The sequence below is a fragment of the Lissotriton vulgaris genome, chromosome 1_1 (genome assembly GCF_964263255.1).
Source record: "Lissotriton vulgaris chromosome 1_1, aLisVul1.2, whole genome shotgun sequence".
NCBI lineage: Eukaryota > Metazoa > Chordata > Amphibia > Caudata > Salamandridae > Lissotriton > Lissotriton vulgaris.
The window spans coordinates 1,126,029,218-1,126,047,682 of NC_141685.1; the positions used below are offsets into that span (position 1 = coordinate 1,126,029,218).

At 43.8% G+C, this 18,465-nt stretch overlaps 1 protein-coding gene across 3 annotated transcripts in view; it reads left to right on the forward strand.

Moving 5' to 3' along the window:
* Positions 1-18,465, forward strand: part of ADCY6 (adenylate cyclase 6) — a 550,358-nt gene that overhangs the window by 83,780 nt on the left and 448,113 nt on the right. The gene's annotated exons all lie outside the window — the stretch shown is intronic.

Below are 18,465 nucleotides of genomic sequence, written 5' to 3' on the forward strand. Positions count from 1 at the left end.
GAAGTTGAAATACTCAAAATGTGTGCTTGATTTATTCCTATTTTCTCATCATGAAGCCAGTAATTTAAGTTTAGGACCACTTACACAGTCACGAAGGAGTTATGAAATTTCCAGGAGTGACTTATCTCCTGTTGCATGCAAATTAGTTCATGTATTTAAAGAAGGTCGCTGGTGCCTCTCCTGTTGATGGGCAACAAGCAGAGTCACAGATTACTCGTGACAAATCAAATCGTAACTAGTCTCTCCTGTTGCATGTGAAATAGTCCATGCATTTAAGAAAAGTCGCTGGTGCCTCTCATTTAATTGGCAACAGTCTGAGTCACTGTTTACTCGTGAGAAATCATAACTTGTTCGTAGCAAACAGGCAACTGGGATCCATGCTTTAAAATGCGACACACCTCCTGGCTTTGTCAAATGTCCAAACATCAATCTATAAAAGCAGGCCTGTTGGCATTGTCGAGGGCGGGAGGAGTCACCACATCACTATACATAAAGCAGATCATTGGCTTTGTCAAAAGGTCACCACATTCTTCAGTCCATCCAACTAGCAATCATGCATGCCCACCACTCCCAAAAACATCTTCCCATTACTAATCCACTTCACTTACCCTATCCGTATTTTTAACACAAAATTAAAAGCATGAGACCCCCGAGAACACAAACTTAAAGCAACTAATCCTACAAGGAAAAGGAAGCGCCTATTACTAGTCCTCTATCTATTTACCTCCAACTTTGGGTTCCAGAGTAGCATCCTACATGCCGCAAAGTGCTTCAAAGCCTTGTATGTGGTAAGTGTGATATAAATACAATTTGCAGCCAGTTCTGTTTCATACCAGAATATCCAGACCGCGAGCATCCATCACAAAGTTTTAATCGTGTAAAACCTCGGCTGGGTCAAGCAGTGGCGATGTGCACAAATATCACAGTGGCCATCCAGTCACGCCCGAAGAGCTCACCCAGCTGCATGCTGGTAACCCTTTGGGCAATTTATTACACAGAGGTAATCTCTGGTCTTTGAATGCCCAGCTCTCTGTGCGTCATGATTCGGATGAGAACAGATTTCTGCTGCTGTAGTTGGCCATGCAGCACACTGATTTAGTGCATAATGATCTTTTTCTGTGCAGTTACTAGCTGCACGAGATTGGATTATTTAGGATCCTTTTAGGAAGGTGTGATGCTTGACCTGATTTGGTAATGTTGGCTTATATTTGTCCATGCACACACAGATGGGATCGCAAAGGCATCAGAGAGACTTGATGAGTCCATGTCCTTCGTTTCTGTGTTTACACCAACATACCAAGATTCTATATGTACAGCCCCGCCCCCCCTCCTGTGGTACTCAATCGCTTTCCTAGAGTAAGTGTTTGGATTTTGGATCAACAAACATGGCGCCTTAGCTTTGAAGTGATGGTGTTTCGAGGAAGTACAGATGTAAAGCGCTGTCCTCTGCAAGAAGGGTGATAGCTCGGACTGGGAGTGGGGGGGGTGGGATTACTTTGAGGAGGAAGCATCTTATTTATTTCTGCAGAGCAACTAACCAATGGCATGTGAACCCTTTAGTCCAGTCTTGTATTTTAAATGGTATCACGTTGCATAGGGCGAAATGGCGAGGAATGAAACAGGCCACTTGTAAGAGCAAAAGGCAGCTTTATTGGGACAGGTAGGTAGCTGTAATTCCAGGTCAAATACAACATCTATCCAAACCCCACCTCGTTAATGTTTATTCAACATATACCCTCCCATCCTTAACACCCCTGAACATGAGCAAACCCCCAACAAACCATCCAAGCATTCATCACCATCCTCTTCATTTTGTTGACGGTCCCTTCACACCTGACCTAAGTGTTGCTCATGTGTACTCCAGCTGCCAATGTTCTCCTTGGAAGGCCTGCCCTTCCAGCCTTATTCCTGAGCCCTATGTTTGCCTACCTCCCCAGGAAACCCCTGCTTGTGCTCCTTGAAAGGCAAACCGGCAGTCTCCCCAATAGTCCACTCACTCTTTCACCAGTTCCAAACACCTAACTTTCTTGCTAACTGGTTCCATACTTCCAGTAGATAAAATATTTAATCCAGGAACGATCAGTGCACATTATCTTGCTGAAACCAGGTAAAGTCCTATTTCGTGATGTAATTATGTTCCATCACACTACTACGCCTATTCTTACAAAAAGTGTGCATTTCTCTGTTTACTTTATGCCTGGCTTTTTCAACTGTGTGATATTTAACTGTACCACACCAAACTACTCTAGGGATGAAGGCTGTGGTGCTTCCTGCATAATGTGTTCGACTAAAATATCCCAGTAGCTGTCAAATTATTTTCAATTACCTTTATCAAATCTAAACCCAAGAGCTGCACCAGGTCATTTTCGTCTAAATGTATCAAATACGCATCTGGACGAGGTATTTCCCAGACCAATTAAGCCAACCAAGGCAACAACAGCTTCCATTCCATATCCCCTCTCTCCCACCATTCTATTTCAAATTCGAACACTCAAACCTCCAGATTTCTTCCAAAGAGTTGTGTTTTGGCTTGCTTCTCTGCCCCCTTAAGGGGTGACCCATAATCCATAATGGAAAATAACACCACACTTGGCCCTGCTACACAACCTAGAAATGAAAGGAAACTATGTTAACATACATTTTGTGCATCACTTCAATATGTCTAATATAACGCATACAGCATTCCTATGACCACCTGCCCAATTACATAATGCCCTTTAGTGAAAATCCTATCGGGCTCTGACGCCACTCTGAACCGAAATGAATGACTGCCAAAAACGTCTGACCTCTCCTTAGCTGAAGCTAGGACCTTCCTTATGACCACTAAGACCTCTGATGCCAGCAGCGTCTTCTTATCCTGGCGACAACAAAAATCCCACTCATTTCCCCCACCCTCTGCAGTGCTCTAAATGTTGCCACACTCTCACGGGGCACAGCAGACGTCCCATGCTGTTTAAAATCACTATTGCCCTCTTTTCCAGTTGATAAATGTATGATTTTTTCAGATGCTACCACAACGTCTGCTCCTTAACCACTACTACATCGTTGATACGTGTGCCAGTTTCTGTGTTAGTGTCCGACAACTCAAACTCTAAGGCTCAAAACAATTCACATAACATGCACAGGTTAAACAGCAACACCTCAAAACTCAAGAAACAAAATATTCTGCAAACCTTTCACTAATATAATCAAACGACTTCTCGTTATAGGTTCCCTATGTCTGCATCTCCATTTTTGTCTCTTTAGCTCAACCGTGCTGCATCTTTCTGCCCAGCTGACCTACTGGGAGCTTATAGCCCCCAAATAAGTGCCATAAAAGCAGATTCATGATGTTTTATCTGCAATCGTGGTGAGTGAAAAGCCCTTGTCATTGTTATTCAGAATGATGCGCACCACATCTTTTCTTCCTTTACATGTCCCTACAATTCTGGCCTCTTAATCTCGCACCACTAGACATTCTTCCCACGCCTGCCAGTAGGAATTCAATAGCAGAAAGTTCTAGTACTTTGTGCAATTGAATTCTCTACCAACCGTAGCATTCTCAATCTCCCAATTCCCAGATCTCCTTCATTACCTCAGTGATCTGCGCGTTGTCTCCAGGTGTCAGACCACAGAATCCCTTCCATTGTGAACAACACAAAGCGCATGTGATGTTCTTGTCGAAACCCATAATGTGTCAGGCTTTAAATGTAATGTTAAACCTCAAACAACGGGTGTTTGCGAACACTGCACCACATTCACAACTACTTGTCTCTGTCCTGCCCATTCACCAGTGCCACCGCCGTCTCGTTGTCAACATTGCAGGTAACTGTTTTATCGCTAGTTCTTTGCCCTTAACACCTTCGATGCTTGTGACAAGGTCAACTCGTCATGGGTGTTACCTGCGCTGTGCGTTTGACGAGTTGACCTTGTCACATAACAAGGGATTTTGAAAATTGCAGCACAGCACGGGAATATACAGCAGCAATGATGTGGTTAAAGAGAGTGCCACCAACAAGGAAAATAATTCTAAAAGGGCAATGCTTCTTCTGTTCCATCCATCTCTTGCGCCAACTCTCAGAACACCATCTTCCTTCCGAGAACAAGCCAAAGCTATTGTAACCTGCTGCATTATAAAAGATCTGAATGAGGCACGTAAAAATCTAAGTCTGTTGACCACATGGTCACCCCATTAAAGTTCATGAGACCATGAACCAAACTTTGTGATCAGCCCGCACTGCGACTGATATTCTCGCCTCATGATTTGGCAGCTTTGCTCATGATATTTCAAAACCGAGTCCCCTGCAAATGGATCTCACTGCCTCACCACTCTGCATGCAAAGTTTAGATGACCAAGCAGCTTCAGCACTTCCTTCAAATCTAATGTTGAAGCTGAAGCAGCTTCCAGTGCCTTATTCTGGGGTAATCTAGCTTCCATGTTCATTGTTTCATGGTCAGTGCCTAGAAAAACAAGTTGTTCTTGGACCTTCCGTTTTCTCTGGAGCCAGCGACATCTCTAACTCCTCTGTAATTGCCTGAAACTCCATTAATGTCTTACCACACACACCCGTGCCTCCAATACCCAGGAACATGAAGTCCTCAAGATAATGGATAACTATATCATTGCCTTATTTGGCTATGAAACATTATTGCAAAAAATAACTGAAAGCTTCAAATAGCATACATGAAATTGCAGAACCCATTGGCAACCCTTTATCAACAAAAATGTAGGCATGCACTTAATCTCCAGTAATGGAAAATCAACTAGGTACTTTGGTAGCAAACGGGATTATGACTGTTATGTTTTCCCGTTCTGCTCCTGTCAACTGAGGCAAACTTCTGCCACAAAGTCCTTAACGATGAAATCACTGACAGATAAACTTACGACCATGGCAAATGATGGAGCCGACATCTTGGGAACAACTCCTAAAGGTGATATCCTAAGGTCTGGTAATGGCCAATGATCGAACATGCCTGCCATGCTTCCCTCCGCTACCTCTTTGCACAATTTCTGCCGAAGCACCTGTGACATTTGGCTTGTCGATTTCAAATTGTCAAGTAATCTTTTCAATCCTTGGCCCCTGAAAACACTCTTTAAATCCCAATTGCAACATCACTGCAGCTTCTCTGTTCGGGTAAAAAGAAAACAATACATCAATGTTGATTTTCGTAAAAACCCTTGTGGGCAGATTGTTGTTGCCTACCTTTCCTCATACCTTGAAAAAGCTACCCAAACTTCACTGTTTTACCAAAGCATTGCAAAAGAATGTGTTTCCCTCCACGTTTTACACTGTCATGTTTGTATCTACATGGGTTTCTGATGCTATAGCTCCTATTAAATCCCCAGCATGCTCCTGAGTTGATCCCTTGCTCCCAGGGCCGGACTGGCCATAACGGGCACCGGGCAATCCCCCGGTGCGCCGCACGGGTGGGGACTGGTTTTGGACCCCTGGGGGCAGTTTTTGTTACAGGGTCGTTTTTGCAGCATAGCTGCAAAATCGGCCCTGTACCAAAAGAGGTGGAAAACCGGCCCTGGCAAAGAGCTCGGAGGCACCGCCAACTCCCCCCCCCCCCCCCCCCCCCCCCCCCGCCGTCCCTTACCCCTCCGAGTGGGTAGGGGGGCTGGCCGAGCACTTTGCCAACCAGCCCTGCTTGCTCCATACCACATATGCTCACTCCCTAAGTGTGGACCTCCCAAGAAAGGGCTATTTTACCACCCACTATAAGTATGAAGTGCACGGAGGGCGTGTGTGGTATATCCATTGTAACCACAGTGCATAATCCACTCCCTACCAGCCCTCAATGATTTGTTTGGGTTTCACCCTCAGTTTGGCCCTAAACTCATCATCATAGAGCTGCTATTCCCCCCTCGAAACTATCAGCGACTTTCTAATGGTGTCCGGGTATTTCAAAATGGATGCAGACCTGTCTTGGAACTTTTCACAATAGACACTTGTATTTATAAGAAAGATGAACGTCCAGATATCAATATTATACGTACCCGTGGCTTGCAAGCCAACTCCCATGCTTCGTCCTTGGACCCTTCTTTAGATTGACTCTCCCTATCGTGCAACTTATGAACATCTGTAAACTCACCTTTCCAGATCTTCTCCTTGGTGGCTGTGGCTACATTCTCTTCTGGAGTCCTGGATATCCCCATATAAGGTAATTTTATATGGCCCTCAGTTCTTCCCGTTCTCTCCTCTTCTGTTATTTGTGTTTCTTTTGCAATGTTAGTAGTCTCGCCTTACCATCAGTACATTTTTCCCTGACTCTCACCATGTTCTTGTCCAACTCCCCTTCAGTACCTACTCATTTATCCTTGCACCTTAATGTTGACAAGCGGAGAAATGCTCCACTCCGCAGAGTTTTTCAGAATGCAGCGCTCTACTTATTGTACACTCCCGTTCCGATACACTTCTTCACCACAGTCTATCGGGTATACTTGCTGTTCACTGTTGGTCAGGGATCCCTGAGCACTTTCAGGCAGGTATTATTCTTGTGCACAGTTATATATTTTGCATTGTTGTGCCATTTTAGCCATTTACACTTGTTGGTCATTGTCAAGTACACTTATTGTTCATTCTTGGTCAGGTACCCTTGTGCACTGTCAGACCGAAACTATTCTTTTACAGTCTTACATATGTTCCATTTGTGTTTACTGGGGGCCAGGTACATTCCTGCTGGCTGTCTGTCCAGCATACGTGTCGGTCTCAGCCTCTCAGGTACACTTATTGCTTGCTGCTGGCACATACGTTTGGTGAACACTTGTGTAAGTACGACTTTGTGCCCTGTCACCAGGGTATACCTCTACAGAAATGGTGGATATGCCCTATTTGCGTATGCTGTCAGGTATATAGTGTTGTCCTGCACTATCTTACAGATACTTGTAATAAAGTGCATTAACTTCCTTTTTCATCTAGCTTGATCCTCCCTGTTATGTATTCATTTGAAGCAACACCATGATGATAGAACCTGATGTGGCTGGTTACTGGTGAGTCTGTTGCACTTGACTCAGCCAGCTGGATGGATGGGATCTACTTTCTTCCTGGAATACATTTATTTCTTCATAAACCTGATATCTTCATGAGTATGATGATCTATTCTTCAATACTATCCTGGGGCACTGCCGCACATGTCCTGATCTTGTGCCCTATCGGTCAGGCACTGTTTTTTGTGCTCTCATGCGTGTGTTGTCTTACAGGTACCAACCAGTGTGACAGGTGCTGCTCTCGTGCACTTATGACGGTCCCTCTTTGAGAACCCGGGCTGTGCTTGTGCACTGTGGCTGGTTTTCCTTCGGGTGCACCTCTCGCACAGTGTGGCAGGCAGTGCCAGGGCGCTGGTGGCGGTCCGCCCGGGACCTCTGCTTGCCGTCGCTGTGTTTGCTCTCTGAGCCGCCTGACCAATGATTAACTCCGGGTAGGAGGCAGATAAGCCGGTCGAAACATGCCCTCAGTGGGTTGATTAACTAGGGCATGGCCGGGCGCACTGATTGATTTCTTGGGCGAATGGCGGGCAGAGTTTGCTGGAACCGATGGACTTTTTGCACCGTCAGAACGGTCGTATCTTGGGGTATTGAATGGCTGCCATAAATACATGTTCTTTGGGGGCTGTGAGAGTCAGACTCCAGACCAAGGAGGACGGAGGGGCTGGTGGCACATGGAAGTCGCAGGCATTGCAGTACACATTCCGATGCAGGAATTCATCTGTGGAGTGCTGTATTTGCGAAGAAGTGCCACGGACAGTGACCCCACATAACCACAGATTTTTTTGGTCTGACGTGGACTGATTCTGTATTAGTTGTGTGCGGCTTATCAGTCTGAAGTGGACTGGTTTAGTTAGGTCAGTGTGAAATTTTCTTTCGCTTACTTACGCGAAATTCTGTCAAAAGTAAGCAAAATGCACTATATTGAGTGAAAATGTTTCGTCACGTCTAAACTTTTTGTGCTAAGCCCCTTGTTTTCTTGCCCGGGGGCGGCCATAGGCATGTGCAAGCTGTGCACCTGCACAGGGCCACCAAACCCCAGGGGCCACCACGTAAATTTATATCCTTATTATAATAATCCTCTGAGGATGGATACATATTTGAGGGGTGGCCCCTGGCAGGGATTTGGCAGCCTCTGGCTCTTTTCCTCTTCCAAACACCCGACTGTGGCACAATGTAACCGAACATTATGTGGATTTAACTGTGAACTGGTGTATAGGTGCATAATGTGTTATGATGGTTGGCACATAGGTTGTGCTGTAGGGGTGAGGTGCCCTCAGTTGTGTTTTATGAAGACTTTAGGGGTGGAGTTTCCATGAGGGCTGTTTACTTATTTACACAATCCGAAGCCGGTTAACCCTGTGCGTGTCGTTAGAAGAAGAAGAGGAGAGAGAGTGTGTGTGTGTGTTCAGTGATGCCTACCGCCCCACACAGTCCCTGTAGTTCAGATTTTGACATTGGGCTTGGGAAAGAAAGACTTATTTCGTCACTTCCATTCTTGATCAACTGTTGGGCCGTCAATCTCGGGGCTGCTATGTGGACATGCGTGGGTGCTGTTTGGTAGTCATGGCACCTGCAGGATTTTGTTGCTAAATGCATTCGATACAATGCTTCTACAAATGGTATGCACTCTCTTTGGGGCCATTTGTTTATCTTTCTGTCCTGCCAAGATGAAATCATTACCTGGCATGGATCAAGTGTCACAGGTTATGTGCTGCCATTGTTTTGCTACCTTTGACAACCTTCACCTCTCCTACACCCTTGCGTGTTAAAATATGTGGGGAAAAAGGGCCTTTCACTTACTGCAGTCTCCTGCTCTTATGCTAGGAAGATGGCTGGCACTGTCCAGGTCGGCCCCTCCTGGATTTAAGTACCCATAAATAACGCTGTATCCTACATCACAATTCTACAACAGCGTAGAGACACAAAACTGCACTCCGAGGGCACAAAAAGGCTGTAGCTTTGACTTGACTTTAAGAGTGCCAGAATCCTTCTAATTGAATGTTTGTGTAGACTAGGTAGGGGGAAGCCCATAACTAGAGTGCATCTGTGTTCACTTGACAACGGCCTGGTGTCTGTCAAGAAGTTGGTCTGGAGAGTGTAGTCCGTGATGGCTCTATCCTTACTGTATGACTTGGTGAGGAATTAAACCCCAACGCGCTTCATTCAGGCATGGTTTTCGCTACCACAGTAAAGGATGAACTTGAGCATTATCCTTTGACCTTACCCTTCCCTGATATTCCCTGCCCCCTCGCCTCTATGTTCACATACTGGATAATTTGGGCCAACAGAGTTTTTTGTCTTCCTGCTATCTCCTGTTTACATGAATGTAGGCCATTGTGTTCATCAAGACCTTGGGAGGGGGAATCGTTTGCTTCAATTTTTGTGTGCAATTTCAGCCATTTTTAGTACAAACTCCCAACTGTTGACTATCAAGTGGCCTACAACGCCCTCTCCTCAGGCTGAAGGATCCTCGTGGCACTCTGCAGACCCCGATGATGCCATCATATTGAGGTCATCCCATGTATCCAGCTCAACCAGAGTGGCAATCGTAGGCGCACCCAAAGGCTACCGCAAGGCTGCGATGAAACGGCACGGCATTCCCTTTTACGGTTTACAAGGTTGGTATTGAACCTTCAACAAATCTTCAAAATTTGAAAGACAATGGTATGAAGAAACAAAGTGTTCTCCAGAAACATTCACAATAAATATCTGGTCTTTGGCAAGACAGAAAGCTAAACCAATGCCTCCATGCAGTGGACATGGAATTTGCCAATTTTCTGTCTAGTAAAAAATAGGTGGGAGTGTCAGTCTAAGAATTTTTAATGAGATCGTCAGTTAGGCTACAGGTCTTTTAATCCTACAGCATCCATCATTCAAAACTGGCGACCTGGAAGGTGCAGTCCTCGGATTTGCAATCCCTCTCTTCAGAAGAGCAGGACATGGAGTTCCGAAGGGGCTTCAAGTGTTCCCGAAAGCCTTTTTGAACAACAGTATGAATCGGGACCTTTTTGTTTTCTTCCTGTATGTTTACATCTCCGATACAGACCTGTTTAGCTGTCTCTTTGGCAAGACAGGTAGTTTCCAATATACTTAGAGTGGGCTTTGTCTCAGCCTTTGCTCATGATTGGACATGTTTGTTGTCCATCTCAGTTGTCTCCTCTTGATTCAATGCTTTTCTCCATGTTCTTGTGATTCCCCCTGCAGAGCATTTCGGTCTCCCAGTGTTATTATTGGTTGACTTGTATTCTTCCCCTGCTGTTGTGACTTGCAATAAGGGGACTACATTTTCTCTCCTACTTTAAGGACTGCAAGGCTGTGCATGTGTAATTTTGCTCTCTCCTCTTGTGCTACTTCCCCCTTCACTTTCCCTTACCCCTCCTCGCTCCCCTTGTTGCTTCCCTATACCTCTGAACCATGTTGGTCCTTTGCCCCACCTCACCCTCATTGTTTTTTAATTATCCTGCACCCACGCTCCTTTGTTGCTCCTCCACCACTCCACACACCTACTTCATTTTTAGTTTTTCATACCTTTTTGGTACCCACCAATCCCAATTAATCGGCAGGAGTCCATCTTATTTTTTTTTCTTTACTGATTTGCAGATAGCTGCCCACTTGTGTACATGTGCAGCGGTCACCTAGATATGGGTTTGAAATATTTTAACCAAGTCATTCAAGTATGCCCATTGCAAATGTACTGATATCCATCACAGCTTTCTTTCAGTGAATTTGTTAAAATATTTAAAATGTATTCAAAGATAGCTGCCGGGGTTGCTCGCATATCCATGGCGGTCTGCTTTGAATGCAGTTACAATGATCTATTAAGACTATTCCAAGATGGCTGCCCCGAATATGTGCACATTTGTTGGAGGCATCTAACGCCAAAAACGCAGTGGCAGAGCCACTAGCTTTCACCGCTGGGACTAATTGCCTTTAACGACGGTGCTTGTTTCTTTTCTGTTGTGTATTGCATACAGAGAGGATTCTTCACAATCTGCTTGGATTGTCTTGCATTTTTAGGGTTTATGAACACAATATATTTTTTTAGGGGGTAGACACGTACCTAGGGAACAGCTCCTCATGACCTTAATTATTTCTCCAACCTTGGAGGTATTTTTTACTTTGAAGGCATCTACATACATTCTGATGGCAAAGGCATTGTGCATGCCTTATCAAATCCATGGGCCACTCTTTAAGGCAATCGTGTTGGAGACTCTTCAAGATTTTGTAAGCATTATGTTGATGTCCACTCAAACTTGATCAGACTATGATGAGTCGTATCTTTGGCTGAATATGTGGAGGTTCACAGTTTCCTTCCCTCATTTGGTCTTCAGCTTTCTGTGTTTTACCCACAAATGAGGAGGAGGAGGGTGGCCAGAAAAGATGCAAGTCCATGTTTCTCACTGTTGGGACTCATGTGTTTTACATTTTTCAATCCCTTACTCCTGTATTAGCCATCTGACCCCTCTGTGTTGTCTCTGTGAGCATCATTGGTTTACACAGTGAGAAACGGAAATAGCAAGATGAGGTGAAGCGCGTTCATTGTGAGCACTTGGTGGGATGGCTGCGGTGGCAGCAGGTGAGCTCAGGCCTTCAAGTTGCTGTTTTTGGTTGATGATCAGAATCCTCCTGTTGTCCTTTCGCTGAAGGATGGTGAGCTGGCGGGTAACTTGCCAGAATAATGGAGCAGAGTCATCTGGACTAGAAGTTCAATAGGAAGTATGGGAGGTATCTTGTACTTCTATGGCTGGTCCCACTTCCTGTTTCAAAGCACGTTATATTGTATTCATTCTAGAGAGTATATGTCAATCAACATTTTGTGAGTTTACTGCTTGACAGGTATTGTTTGAGTCTCTGTTTAAAATTATCTCTCTGGAATAATTTCACTTTAGTATCTCCAACCATGTGGCCTACATTCGGGAGTCAAGACATCAGCAAACCGTGATAGTGTTGTAGACTGTAGCATTGAGGTGTGGTTACGGTCTTTGTACTATTTGCTTGCTCCGGTATTGCATTAAAACACAGGCTATCATGTGGGTTACGGACTGCGTTTATGAGATATTTAACTTGGAATGCCACGTTGTTACCTTAGAAAAAGGTATTACTGTTTCAGAACAGTAGGTCATACCCTGATGCACACCACATATTTCTAGCAGGTGTAATTTTGATGGTGCTGGTGTGGCTGTTAGTTCTGGGTGGTGGTGCAGCTGATGTTTCTGGATGGTGGTGGTTTAGCAGATTCTACAAGTTTGCTTTGCTGCACCTGGTTCTGGATTGTGATGGTGGGTTCGTTTTCTAGACGATGGTAGCATACAATACTATGATGTAGTGCTTTTATGGATTGATCTGTAGTTTTTATCATTGGTGATAGTGTCATTGTTTCTGTCTTGTTATGTAGCTGTTTCTTGGAGGTGTTTTGTTGTGGTCTCTCGATGATGTTCTAACTTCTTCTGAGGTAATTTGGTGGTGTTTTTTGTTTTTATTTTTAGATGGCCTTGTAATTCTTTGCAGTTAGGTCAGTTTCCCAGTTGATTTCCTCTTGTATCATGTAGAATAGCTTATTTTCCTGAACCTTTTTTATTTTCCTTGCTTTTTAAGTTGTTTCGTTGTGATATATTCGCCTGGAATTGTTCAGGGTACAGTAAACCGATGAAAGCGGGTGCCACTTCCAGCTAAGCTGGCCAGCCTTGGATATCAGATGACGCTGCTCTGTAGGCCAGGCACTGGCTTCTATGCCTATAAAGACTGTGTTTTCTTTGGCAGGGGAGTCTGTTGACTGACAAAGTACTAGAATAAGGTTTTTATTGTTTTATCACAAGAACAAGAAAAACATTTCGCAGAACCTGTGGGTGGATGCTGCATGACTGTGCTCCTCCTGGTGATTGCAATTTAACTTTTTGGCCCCTTTGTCCACTGTTAGCAAAGCTAGGGTGTAGTACGGTGCAACACTTTAGGTATAACCTTTGAAACTGCTTTAGCTGTTTCGCCAAACTTGTTTTTCCCAAAAAGTCATACAAAATATAATCAACAGAGGGGCATGTGGTAAGTGGGCTTTGTTTGTTGGTCTGTTAAATGATTATTCACATTTTGCACCTGCCCACCACAGCATACAGTAGTAGTTCCAAAGCTTTTTCGACCCGCGGCTCCCTTGACCTATTGGACGTTGCTTGCGGCTTCCCATTATGTAATTTTTTTCCGGGTGGGGGATATAAGCCCGGCCTTGGCTCACTACTTTAGGATCTCTTGGAGCAGGTATTTCAGTTACTCTACAAACTAGCCGAATTTAGTTCCTTTTTCTGAAGGAGCCAAGAAGAGGATATATCCCAGATGATTCTGGGTAGGAAATTTTGGGAGAACAGGCCTTTTGAATTGCGTTCCATCTTGGGTGGGTTGGGGAGTTTATATTTGCTCCTTAGATACTGTGCACCAAGATGCTCTGAGTTATATAGCAGGAGGAAAGCGCATGAATACATAACAAGATATGGCAAACTGTTCTGATGAAAATGCGATCTCTGTCTGAACCAATGTACAGCCGCCTGCCCTCAATAACGTGGTCTCTTCCCCCTGAGAGCAACTGCAACTGGACAACAGCATTTTGAGTTCTTTGGAGATTATGGACTAGTAATGCAGGCAGGCTAGCAAAGACTGAATTACAGTAGTAGTCGATACTAGCACAAAAAGTGAAACCCACTGGTAGTTGCCTTTAGTAATGGTTTGCTACTATAAAAACACAAAATCGAAAGTACTATTTTTCGGTATGTATTTTAATGGGTAGAACGGTAGACTCTGTATCGCTTATTTTACAGAACAAAAAACTACAATAAGGCTTATTAGAACATTGGAATGTTGGGAGCTCCATTGAAAACAATGGAGTGCTCTGGGCTTATAATGGCTGGTATAAGCCTGGAGCTCCAACATTCCAAAGTTTCTTTGTTCACAGCTCTGGCTGTGAACAAAGGCTTCAGGGAGCCTGAGGGGATTCCAACCCCTTCACGCTTCCAAAATGCTTTGTTTTTTTGTTAGAACATTCTGTCCTCTAGTGGCAGAATGTTCTAATAGCCTTATAACCCTTCGTAGATGGGCTATACCGCTATTAAAGTCCCTCTCCCTTGTTAAAGGCCCTCGTCTTCGGCTCGGGGCCTTTAACGCTGGAGAGGGCCTTTAATAGCTGGTATAGCCCTCTACGGCGGGCTATAAGGCTATACTAATTTTCTCTTTCTCAAATTTTTACAAATAAATACATTTAGAATTCGAATTGTTTTCCCCGTCAATCCTTTTTATTGACAGCAGAAGCATAAATGAACCGCTCGACCAGTGTCCAGCCAATGGTGAGAGTTCGAATTGTTTTGACATTAAAAAGGAGCAGAATGAGTATTAACCACTGCACACCTTCTTGGGGAACATTACAGATGAACTTCTTAGAAATATTATCGAAGAACATGGGCAAACGAGGAAGCGTCACAATCATTCAAATTGGCTCCTCTTGTGCTAATCATGGAAAAGGGGAAAGATATGTTGCACTCTGAATTGTTTGCGACCCGCTTTTCATTTTGCAAAGCGACCGATGTAGTAAAAGTCGCAGGTCCCACAGGACATAATTTGTGACCACCTTTGAAGGCTGCGGACACAGGCGTGTGGGCCTGTGAGGCCAGATATAGTAGATCGCCAGATGTGCATGAACAGTCCCTGCTTTAGAAAAATACTTTAGACGGGGAAGACTTTCGGAAGGGTGAGTTGTTTGGGCTGGGGTGGGGCGGGCGGGCATGCAGTAGTCCAGCCTAGATTAGTTAAATGACTACGAAGACTGAAGAGGTTCGGTATATGTTTAAAGAAGTTGTTGTGTATAGTTCGGGGTAATCTCACATGATTACCCGATTTTCCTGGTCGCACATTTCATATTTCCTACTAGTTACTAAACCTAATGGTAATGACATGGCCTAGAGTCACTGCAGAACACCGGCAGCAATGACACTCGGCATCGCTGTGTCCTGATTGCGCCTGGCCCGGCCTAAGCGGAAGTTCTGTATTACATTGAAGCACGTTATGCGCTGGGCCAAACCATGATCGAGACGCTGACAGGTGGGGATTCAGTAACTCTCCCACATGACACTGCCAAAGGGGTTACTCGGGCTGCAAATAGTTGGTTTTACAAACTGTGCACATTACAAAAATCCTCTTTGAACATACTATGTTTCCCACATTCACAAAACATGTGCGGTTCCCCTAACAAGTTCTCATGGTGCACCGTGGTGCTGTGGCACATATTTTGGGAACCACTGGCATACAGTATGGGACAAGGGGTCAGCCCACTTTACCCGTTGACTCCATTCACTTTGAGTGACTGCTCAAAGCCTGTGCACATTGTTCATACCCAATTAAAAATAGATCCTTTCTCCTCAATGACTAATCTAGTTAAGCGTGTTTTTGTTTTGGTTATTTTTTCATATGAAATTTAAATACTAGCTATTTATTTTTCCAGGAAGTTGTGTCCAATTATAGTGATTAATTTACGGTCTCCTTTTAAAAGTTGCTTGTATCAATCCATTAATGAAGATGTTTTACCAAAACCCCGTAAATGTCTATTTTGTTTTTGTTTTTTATTTTTTGGAAACATGAGGCTGGAGAAACATTCACAGTTGTCTCATGCCCAGACCTAAAAGGGACAATATGAATCCTCTGATTGGTTAGTGATTGACTAATCAAAAAATTACGGTCTTGAAATTCGATACCCTTGTTGAGCAGGTTGGAAATTTTGAAACCAAGACAGACTTTTTAATAGCTTCACCACTCGCCAAAATAGTTCGATTCTTGTGATTTTTTTAAGGAGACCGCATTCCAAAGTGGAGAACAACGAGAAAAGGGGATCTGAAAATTGAAATGTTACTAGACCAGTGGTTCTCAAGATTTTTAGAATTACAACCCACCTTTTTGGTGCCTCAAACTTTCGCAACCCACCTAGATTTAATGGAGATGAGGCAGTGCGATTTTTTTTATTTTTTAATTGTCTATATATATATATATATATACGCGTCATGGAGGGCACTTGCTCTGCACTATTTGCTGCCTATTAAATGCACTGCTTAAACTGAAATATCGTTGGTTTCTGGCTCATCTATTTTTGATCTGATTTGGGAGACTGCTGGAGGTCTGCGCTCGCTTGAACTGCGTCCAAAGCAGTTGTGAGTTCTGCTGTTTCACATATATATATATATATATATATATATATATATATATATATATATATATATATATATATATATATATATATTTTACTAAAGCATTGTGTGGTAGCACATTGTCATTTACAAGCATCACATTTTCCATTGAAATGGTCACTACATTTGCACAGACATACAGGTTAACTGATAAAACTATATGGCCACAAATGGAAATGGGTAGAAAGCGTGTTTCTACGAATATGTATCATTCGTGCATCACCAAGTAAATGTCTTGATTTGTTATGATCCTATTAAAATCTGTTTAAGCACACTTCCCAATTACAAAAATGTGCTTAATTTTTGCTTTCCAGATTGCTTGATGCATGCAGCTCATTTACAGGTATTTACATTTTTGTGGTGTGTTGCAAAAAACACAACATCTTGCATTGTCACATAATTAATTTTAAAAAGCTCCTCTCTCACTTTGCAGTCAACTAAAGAAAAGTAAATACCAATCCCTGTGTTTAAAAGAATAAAGCAGCATGACATTTGACCTCTGTCTTTGAATCACCAGCAAATGTGACAAGTTAAACACAGAATTTAAAGACATATATATTTATTGCTCTGACTTTCACAACCCATCAAAAATCAGCTTGCGGCCCACAATTTGGGAAAAACTGCACTAGACGGTTTAGGGGCACACAGATGGTGTAGGGTTTGAGATCCTGGTGGCAACTAGTGGTAGAACAGGAAGCTGTGATGAGATCAGACTGTCACAATGAGAAATTAGCTTGATGACTAGTGGGCGACTGTGCGACCCTTTGTGATGTTTACATCGGGGATGAAGTAGATTGTGGAAACCACAACAATCCTTTGGCAAGAATATTGCACTTATTCTAGAGACTGGAAAGCATAGTGGGGGTAGAGAAGTGAAGGCTATTCTAGTAGGCAAATTTACAGTTGACAATGATTTTTGGGATATTCTATATGTGAAACAGAGAATGGATGGAGTGTGTGGATTTTGAGGTAGTGGTAGTGGTCAAAGGTGGCTGACAAACAAAGACATCTCCTTGCTACGTCCATGGTGAAAGCAAAAAGAGCAACTTCATCCTGTTGGAGGGAAGCTGTTCTTTAAAGTTAAACTCCTTTTGAAACATCTAAAAAATTACCTTTCCCATTGTGTCTGGATTTTTTCTCAACATATTTAATTTTCCTGATATATGCTTAGAGTAAATATGTCCATCTGCCTGTTAGTTGTCTGCGATGGTACCTTCTCGCACATGGGCACTGCTGGTGGCAGTACACCGAATAAGTTAATCATTGGCTGTAGCTTCTTGAGTGCTTACTCATTGATACTGTACAGAGCAGATTTGGTTCCATAGGAGGCTACGCATGCATCTTCGACCTCACAACTTTTTAGTGTCTGTAGTATTGGCCACTATACGGTTTTATGAGTCTGAAGGCAATGGAGATTAAAGTGAATGTACAGTGAGTTACTCTAAGAAGGGTGTAGCTCATTTTCCTTTAATATGCATACTTGTAGCATTTGTGTGTTTCTCATTGCTTCTTGTACGATATTGTATTTGGATGTACTGCACTCTGCGCAGCAAGTTGTTTGATTGATGACTCCTTCCGCATTACCAGCGCCACACTGTTAATTTGTTACTAATGTGCCCTAGCATAACACTTTTCTGAGACCTGTGGCGTGATGGGAGTAGAGAAACTTGGGAGTAACTGGGCGATGTGCTTCACAGAAAGCCTTGTAACACCACAACATAAGTGCTGGGGGCAAAGGTCAATCAAACTGCGACACAGACAGGACAGCAAATACAGAGCTGAACTTTAGGAAGAGTTTGTGGTGTTGGGATTGCCAGGGGAGTGGACAGGCCTGGGCCTGTTGGCTCTCCTCTGCAGTTAATGTATAATTATTTATAGGTTAGTATTTATGGCTGTAGGGTCGAAAGGTGGGCGGTGTCCTGTGGGGGGGGGGGGGGGGCTACTGGACTTGGGGGGAGCATGGCTTTGACAATGCTGGGGACAGACTTCCCCCTTTTCACCGGAACGTGTGTGAGGAGTGGTTCTAAACTGGAGGACAGGAGAGATTTCCAATCCGGGGCTCCCCCTCCAGACTAGGAGCCTGTGGAAGAGGCGAGGGTCCTGTCATGGATGACAGTGGAGGGAGAGCTTGATCCAGCCTCGATGGAGGTGTGGTTCTAGCCAGGAGGGCGGGTGGATGGATGGAGAGTTGGTTCTAGTTTTGAGAACAGAGGTTCTTCTACCGTGGATGGCATTCATAATCATTAAGAAGGGTTGAAGGACATAGGAGCTTGTGACGCACTT